Source organism: Haemaphysalis longicornis, unplaced genomic scaffold, assembly GCF_048455015.1.
Source record: "Haemaphysalis longicornis isolate Haplotype H1 unplaced genomic scaffold, Haemaphysalis longicornis Haplotype H1 scaffold_8, whole genome shotgun sequence".
NCBI lineage: Eukaryota > Metazoa > Arthropoda > Arachnida > Ixodida > Ixodidae > Haemaphysalis > Haemaphysalis longicornis.
In genome coordinates this window covers 190,513,966-190,521,997 of record NW_027526445.1, presented here as the reverse complement: position 1 = coordinate 190,521,997, position 8,032 = coordinate 190,513,966, and the positions used below count along the sequence as shown (strand labels likewise).

Here is an 8,032-nt window from a genome sequence, read left to right as displayed (position 1 = left end):
ATATATATATATATATATATATATATATATATATATATATATATATAGCGAATCAGAATAGGAAATAAGGGGCTCGTTGAAAATAAGACAGAAATAAAGTTTGGCAGTAAAGAAAACCTCGGAAAGGAAAGGGGAGGATATGGTAGGTCATTGAAACAAATAAAGAATTTGGAAAGAAAGAAAGAAAGTGGAGAAATAATGCCCGCCAGGTGGGATCCGGACCCACGACCTCCAGAATGCCGGTCTGGTGCGATAACCACTACGCTACCGGCGGGGCTATTTTTCTCCTCCACTTTCTGGGGTACTTATGTCAATGTAATTTTTTCCTGTGCTTGGGGGTGGTAGCCAGCGCCACTCTGACTTCTCGGGGTGAAGGGGACCTTCTTTTTAACCCCCGGGCCGTGACTCGAATGTCTACGACATGTCGAGAGTGGCCGACCAGCGTTGAACCCTCTTAAGCTTCCTATGGCACCAAGACTGCCAGAACAGAGGCCCTCGCTATGCATGTAGCGAATCAGAATAGGAAATGAGGGGCTCGTTGAAAATAAGACAGAAATTAAGTTTGGCAGTAAAGAAAACCTCGGAAAGCAAAGGGGAGGATATGGTAGGTCATTGAAACAGATAAAGAATTTGGAAAGAAAGAAAGTGGAGAAAAAATGCCCGCCAGGTGGGATCAGAACCCACGACCTCCAGAATACCGGTCTGGTGCGATAAGCACTACGCTAACGGCGGGGCTATTTTTCCCCTTCACTTTTTGGGGTACTTATGTCAATGTAATTTTTTCCTGTGCTTGGGGGTGGTAGCCAGCGCCACTCTGACTTCTCGGGGTGAAGGGGACCTTCTATTTAACCCCCGGGCCGTGACTCGAGTGTCTACGACATGTCGAGAGTGGTCGACCAGCCTTGAACCCTCTTAAGCTTCCTATGGCACCAAGACTACCAGAACAGAGGCCCTCGCTATGCATGTAGTGAATCGGAATTGGAAATGAGGGGCTCGTTGAAAATAAGACAGAAATAAAGTTTGGCAGCAGAGAAAGCCTCGGAAAGCAAAAGGGAGAATATGGTAGGTCATTGAAACAGATAAAGAATTTGGAAAGAAAGAAAGAAAGTGGAGAAAAAATGCCCGCCAGGTGGGATCAGAACCCACGACCACCAGAATACCGGTCTGGTGCGATAAGCACTATGCTACCGGCGGGGCTATTTTTCCCCTCCACTTTTTGGGGTACTTATGTCAATGTAATTTTTTCCTGTGCTTGGGGGTGGTAGCCAGCGCTACTCTGACTTCTCGGGGTGAAGGGGACCTTCTTTTTAAGCCCCGGGCCGTGACTCGAGTGTCTACGACATGTCGAGAGTGGTCGACCAGCCTTGAACCCTCTTAAGCTTTCTATGGCACCAAGACTGCCAGAACAGAGGCCCTCGCTATGCATGTAGCGAATCAGAATAGGAAATGAGGGGTTCGTTGAAAATAAGACAGAAATAAAGTTTGGAAGTAAAGAAAACCCCGGAAAGCAAAGGGGATGATATGGTAGGTCATGGTAGGAACTTAACAATTTTGAGTTCGACGGAGTTCATTAGGTGTAAGTCAGCGGAACGTCAATGGGAACTCGAATCGGACCTAACTACGCCAATATCTTTATGGCTCACCTGGAATCAAGCTTTCTTGACACCCAAAATTTAAAGCCACTGTACTATAAAAGGTATATTTATGGCATATTCATGATCTGGCAACACGGTGACGTGGATCTCTTCACTTTCATTGAGGCATTTAACCTAGCCCATCCTAGTATTTCCCTTGCTCATTCCTATTCCGAACACACTGTAAACTTTCTGGACGTCACCGTTAATACCTCCCAAGGTCGGCTTCAAACTAAACTGTATAGAAAACCGACAGACACGCGGCAGTATTTGCACTTCCCAAGTAGCCATGTCAGACACTGCAAGACAGCAATACCTTACAGCCAATCCCAATGATTTAGGAGAACTTGTCCAAACCAAGCCGGCTTTGACTCAAACTGTCGAGAACTCAAGACCACCCTCCTGAATAAAAAATACCCGGAACAAGTTATCGACGACGCTATTGTGTGAGCCAACCAATTTGACCGTAACGAAATCTGTAAGAAAGAAGCCCCGAACGGTAACCCGCAAACTAACTTAGTTTTAACCCACTCATCCTCCGCTCCAAGAAGGTCAACCCTACTAAAATTACGCCCATGTTCCCGCGAGGGAACCCTGGTGTGATACGACGCATCGGGGGGTTCAATTGGCGTTTCCATTGGGTTGATTCTCTAAATCTGGTGAAACGTGTTGTGAACGCGTATGATGCATTCCATCACATGTGGGTTTTCTCATACGCGGGAAGATGGGAGTAATTTTACTTTTCATGAAGGGACCGTCGCTTCCATCACGTCTTCATCGGAAGAATCAAGTCAAGCACGCAGTCGTCAAGCAAACTGACGGGAAGTCGAACGAGAGAGAGCGCTGACTGAACCACCGCAGCGTGATACCCGCTTTATATTCGCAGCGCCTCAAGGAGAGGAGACAACGGAGGAGAGTCGCACATGCGCACGCTTGCGCGACGGGAGCGGAGCGAAGCGATCCAAGCGCGCGCACACAGCTGTTGGTTATGATAATGAGGCGGACTGAGAGCGTTGCGCGCACAGCTGTCGGAGAGAAGACGGGAGGAGAGTCGCGCATGCGCAGCTGGCGTGCGGACGCCGGACAACGCCGACGCAGGAGGGACATGCCTCAGAGCAAGAGATGCGTCGCATTTAAAAAAAACATCACAATATCCTAATGCAAAGTAACCGCTTAAAAAGCATATTACCCAAACCACCACGCGTTGTCTACCAGCGTAATAAGAATTCAGGCGACTTTCTTACTAACTCTCGTATCAACCGACCGGAAACTACTGGCTGCATGCCCTGTAATATACTGCGAAGTAAAGTATGCCCACACATGACGACTACACAGCGCAGCACCAGCACGGCTTCAGACTACTACGTAAATATAAAAGGTAACTTTAACTGTGACTCCAATAATGTCGTATATACTTCTAGAGTGCACTGTTTGTAGGTAACAATATATCGGCCAAACTGGAACGCCCATTCCGAATACGGTTGAATAATTACCACTCTAATGCAAAAAGCTGCCCTTTCTTGCCCCTGTCAAGACTTGTGAACAGTCTCGGGCATACATTTGAACATTTTAAAGCAACAGTTTTAGAATCCGCTTTCAAAACCCCCAACGACTGCGAGGTTCGGGAATCTTAACTGATTTATGAGTTTAGGTCAGCGACGCTTGGTATTAACGAAAGTTACGGAAAACTACCGTGCTTATCCCTAGATTAAAATTGATGGCCTCATATAATCTTCAAACCTACCCTTAAGTTCCCCATCAGAATTCGCAGAAACTCTCCAAATACAGCAGCTTTATTAGCCTAATGCGGCTCAACAATGCCATTTGTCCTTAGGAAGGAGGCCGCGTTCCCACCACCACTTAGGAATGTTAAACCCTTTGTGATCTATGGACCCTACCTATTTCCTGTTCAGTTGCTAGCTCCTGTGAAATGCTTTTTTGTGCCCTGTATGTATTCTCTCCATCCGCGGGAGGCACACCCTTCTTCGCTTCCGCCCCAACCAGTCTCCCCACCCTCTGAATACCTTACTGCATACTCTTTCCTTCATTTTGAAACCGCGATTGTCCAGTTTTCCGCACTTTCTGAACTTGCAGCCCACGCCACGTACGTTGCCCCGTCATGGTGCAACCTTGAGCGCTGCTTTATTAATACGACCCCTTTGTGTCTCTCGCTCTCTCTCCTTTTTTTGTTGTTGTTGTAAATAGGCATAGCCCGACTGCATGCATACTCTCCGTCTCCGAAACATCTTCCGCTCCTTCTCACAGTTTTCTGCAAAGCTATATTAGAAATGTGTTGCAAATGTTTGTGACAGCAAAATTATGTAACTACTTAGATGAAGGCAAGTCCCGTTGCCGCTACGTAAGTAAACCTTGTTTGTTATTGGGCTTGCTGTGTATTCTACTCTTTACTTATACTATTATACTATATTGTCGTGCTTTGTAAGTTTTATCTCTCTCTCTCTCTCTCTATATATATATATATATATATATATATATTTATATATATAGTTAAGAGAAAAGGTTCCTGGCTATGAGGTTAGCTGTACGATAGAGAAGTCAAACTGAAAAACATCACATTTATTTTAACGTTTCAACCGGGGGCCGGTCAATTTCAAAGGAGACCGGGGGCCGGTCTTTTTCATCTTTGAAGAAGACCGGCCCCCGGTCGAAACGTTAGAATAAATGTTGTTTTTCAGTTTTACTTCTCTATCGTATTTATACACACACACACACATATATATATATATATATATATATATATATATATATATATATATATATATTGTTACGTGGAAGTTATTGTATTAACCAAAGGTATTTACAAGGGGAAGCCAGAGCAGATGTCCAGATTCACGCACGAACCAAGTCGAGAGCGATCGTCGTCGACTTCCTCTTCTAGCTACTGAGCTCTCATCAGACCCTCTCTCCAGCCCAGACACTGACGCATACCCGTCGGCTCAGTACATAGCCGAGCATCGCCGTCACATAGCCCCCCGGTCGGGAAAGCACCGAGGCGGTGCTGACTAAGGTGTTGCGTCCAAGCTGGGAGAATTGTAGGGCTTCAGCCGCAGTACATGCACGATGTCGGTATTCGGCGTGGAAGACGATGTGGACGCTGCAACAGGACTGATCTCATACGTCACATCGGTGACCTGCCAGAGGACCTTGTAAGGGCCATGATAAGGTGGAAGAAGCTTTTCAGAGAGGCCCACGCGGCGAGAAGGAGACCATAAGAATACGAGCGTTCCCGGAGGATAATAGACGGTGCGGTGCTTAAGGTCATAACGTGTTTTCTGCGAAACCTGGGAGGCCGAAAGGCGGGCGCGGGCGACCTCACGGGCTAGAGTTGCTCTAGAAATAGCTTAGAATGCATATTCGGTCGGTGGAGTGATCGATGAGGGCATCAAGGTGTCAAGCGGCAAAGTGGGCTCACGTCCATAGAGGAGATAAAAGGGTGAAAAACCAGCCGTATCGTGGCGCGAGGAGTTGTACGCAAAAGTCACATACGGCAACGCCAAGTCCGAATCTTTGTGATCCACGGAGACATACATAGACGCCCTGTCCGTAAGGGTGCAGTTAAAACGTTCCGTAAGTCCATTGGTTTGCTGATGGTATGAAGTGGTGAGCTTGTGTGTCGTGGAACTCAAACGAAGGAGATCAGCGACCACTTTGGATAAAAAGTATCGTTCCCGGTCGGTGAGAAGTTGACGTGGAGCGCCGTGGTGTAAAATGACGTCGTGAAGGAGGAAGTCAGCGACATCAGTTGAACAACATGTAGGTAGCGCCCGGGTAGTAGCAAAACGGGTAGCATAGTTCGTTGCCACGGCCACCCACTTGTTCCCGGAGGTTGAGAAAGGAAAGGGACAAAGGAGGTCCATCCCTACACGGTAGAACGGTTCGATGATGATGGTTGGATGTTTATGGCGCAAGGCCAACTAGGGCAAAGAGCGCCAAAACAATAGTCATATATGTGTGAAACCTTAACCACTACGTAAAGTCAGCAAAAACAAAAGTAAAATCAGAAAACGGCAATGGGCATGGCTGGTGTATAGGGCCAGATTTCATTATGCATGATAGGAAATGAGGTTTAGAAACTTGACTTCTGACAAATACTCAAACACACGTTTCACTGAAACAATGGCATCATCACCTAGAAAAAACCATGGATGTAGGGGAATATGTTGTCTGTAGAGTTCTCTGAAGTGTTTGTGTCGTGTTGCGTGAAGTGCCTTGCATGTGATTAGTATGTGCACTACGCATAGGGCATCTCCGCACCTGCTGCACTGGGGTCTAGAAGATCCCGTCAGCAGATACGAGTGCGTCGCATGGGTGTGCCCTATCCGCAGCCTACCCAAGGCGACTTCCGTGTGTCTGTTGCGTGAGTCAGCTGTGTACCGTCCCAAGTGTGGCTTTATTACGTGTAGTTTGTTGTCTGTCTGTTCGTCCCAGTGTGTTTGCCATGTTCTCCGCAGGTGTTGTCTTATGTGTGGCTTGAGGTCTGTGTAGGGTACGGTTGTTATGTCTACAGTGTTCCCGAGTGCAGCAGCAGCAGCCCTCTCGTCTGCCAACTCATTCCCAGCGATTCCAGCGTGTCCTGGAACCCAGCAGAGGAGCAGCTGATGCTTCTTTGCATACACAGACATGATAGTGTTAAATACAAGATTAACTATGGGGTTTTTGGGGGGTGTATGCGATGACAGTGCGCGAACAACACTCAAGGAATCTGTGTAGATGATAGAATTTGGAATTTGATTTTCAAGTATGTGTCGTACAATCAGCAAAATCCCATACGCCTCTGCTGAAAAAATTGTCGTGTGGACGCTCATGGTTCTGGCTGCACAGAAATTCGGACCATGAGCAGCGCAGGAGACCATAGTCGAGGTTTTAGACGCGTCACTGTAAAATTCTGCAAGTGGGTATTTAAACTGCAGAGAAAGAAAGTGCTGCAGTATTGCAGCTCGCGGTACCCGATTTTTGTCAAGTTTCATAAAAGAAAGGTCGGAGGAAACAGGACGAACTTTCCAAGGAGGTAAAATGTCTGAAAAGGATGATCTGTACACATCTAAAAACGAAGCGCTCAGATCCGAGGCTCGCTCTCTCACTCTAAGTGAAAAGGGCAGAGGAACGCATGGGCGATTTACAAAAAGCACAGATGTGGATGTGTCGTTAAAGATAGGATAAAAAGGATGGTTATTCATCGATGAAATTTTAAAAGCATAAAGTAAGTCCATGTACGTCCGTTGGTTCTCAAGGCTCCACTTATTACACTCGGCATACAGACTCTCGACAGGGCTAGTGCGAAAAGCACCCGACGCAAGCCGCAGCCCCAAGTGTAGCACTGGGTCAAGCATTCGCAACGCTGTTTTAGTCGCCGACCCATATACCACACTGCCATAGTCTAAACGAGACCCAACCAAAGCAGCATAGAGCCGTAGTAGGAGTTCTTTGTCGGAACCATACGATTGATGGGAGAGAACCTTAAGTATATTAATTGTTTTCAGACATTTATGTTTAAGTTTCTTGATGTGTGGAATGAATGTGAGCTTCTGGTCCAACACAACACCTAAGAACTTGTGCTCCTTGTTCACAGGAAGCGACACGCCATTCAGAGTAATGTCTGAGTCCGGATGGACCCCGCGCTTCCTGGAGAACACTACGCAAGAGCTTTTTGCAGGATTCAATTTAAACCCATTCTTGTCTGCCCACCCGGCAAGCTTCTTGACACCAAGCTGGACTTGACGTTCGCATATTGCCATATTACATGATTTAAGATATTTGCACGTCGTCTACATACATAGAATAAGAGATTGTTGGTGGCAGTGCCTTACCAAAAGAGTTCATCTTTACGATAAAGAGAGTGCAACTCAACACGCCACCTTGCGGCATGCCATTTTCTTGGATGTGAACCTTTGAAAGTGCACAACCAACTCTTACTCTGAACGCTCTCTCCGACAAATAACTAACAAGGGTGTTCAACATATTACCCGAAACACCGAATGACCTAAAGTCACTAAGGATCCCATAACGCCAAGCGGTGTCGTAGGTCTTCTCGAGGTCGAAAAAGACAGCTAAGCAGTACTGCTTATGCACGAAGGCATCCTTGATGTATGAGTCAAGTGCAAGCAGTTGATCGTTTGTCGATCGCCCCACCCTAAAGCCTGCCTGGCAGCTCTCGAGAAGACCATTGTACTCGAGGAAGTACACGAGCCTGCGATTGATCATCTTCTCGAAGAGCTTGCACAGACAGCTCGTCAAGGCTATAGGACGGTAGCTTGAGGGGGACGACGGGTCCTTTCCCTCCTTCAAGAAAGCCACTACAATGGCCTCCCTCCAAGAGTGTGGAATGTGCCCCGAAAGCCATATTTTATTATATAGATGTAGAAGTGCTTCAAGTGCGT

At 46.8% G+C, this 8,032-nt stretch overlaps 1 non-coding gene across 1 annotated transcript; it reads right to left on the bottom strand.

Moving 5' to 3' along the window:
* Positions 1 to 201: 201 nt before the first annotated feature.
* Positions 202 to 274, bottom strand: Trnaa-ggc (transfer RNA alanine (anticodon GGC)). The gene has a single exon. It is a non-coding gene; the product is annotated as a tRNA-Ala (tRNA).
* Positions 275 to 8,032: the final 7,758 nt, after the last annotated feature.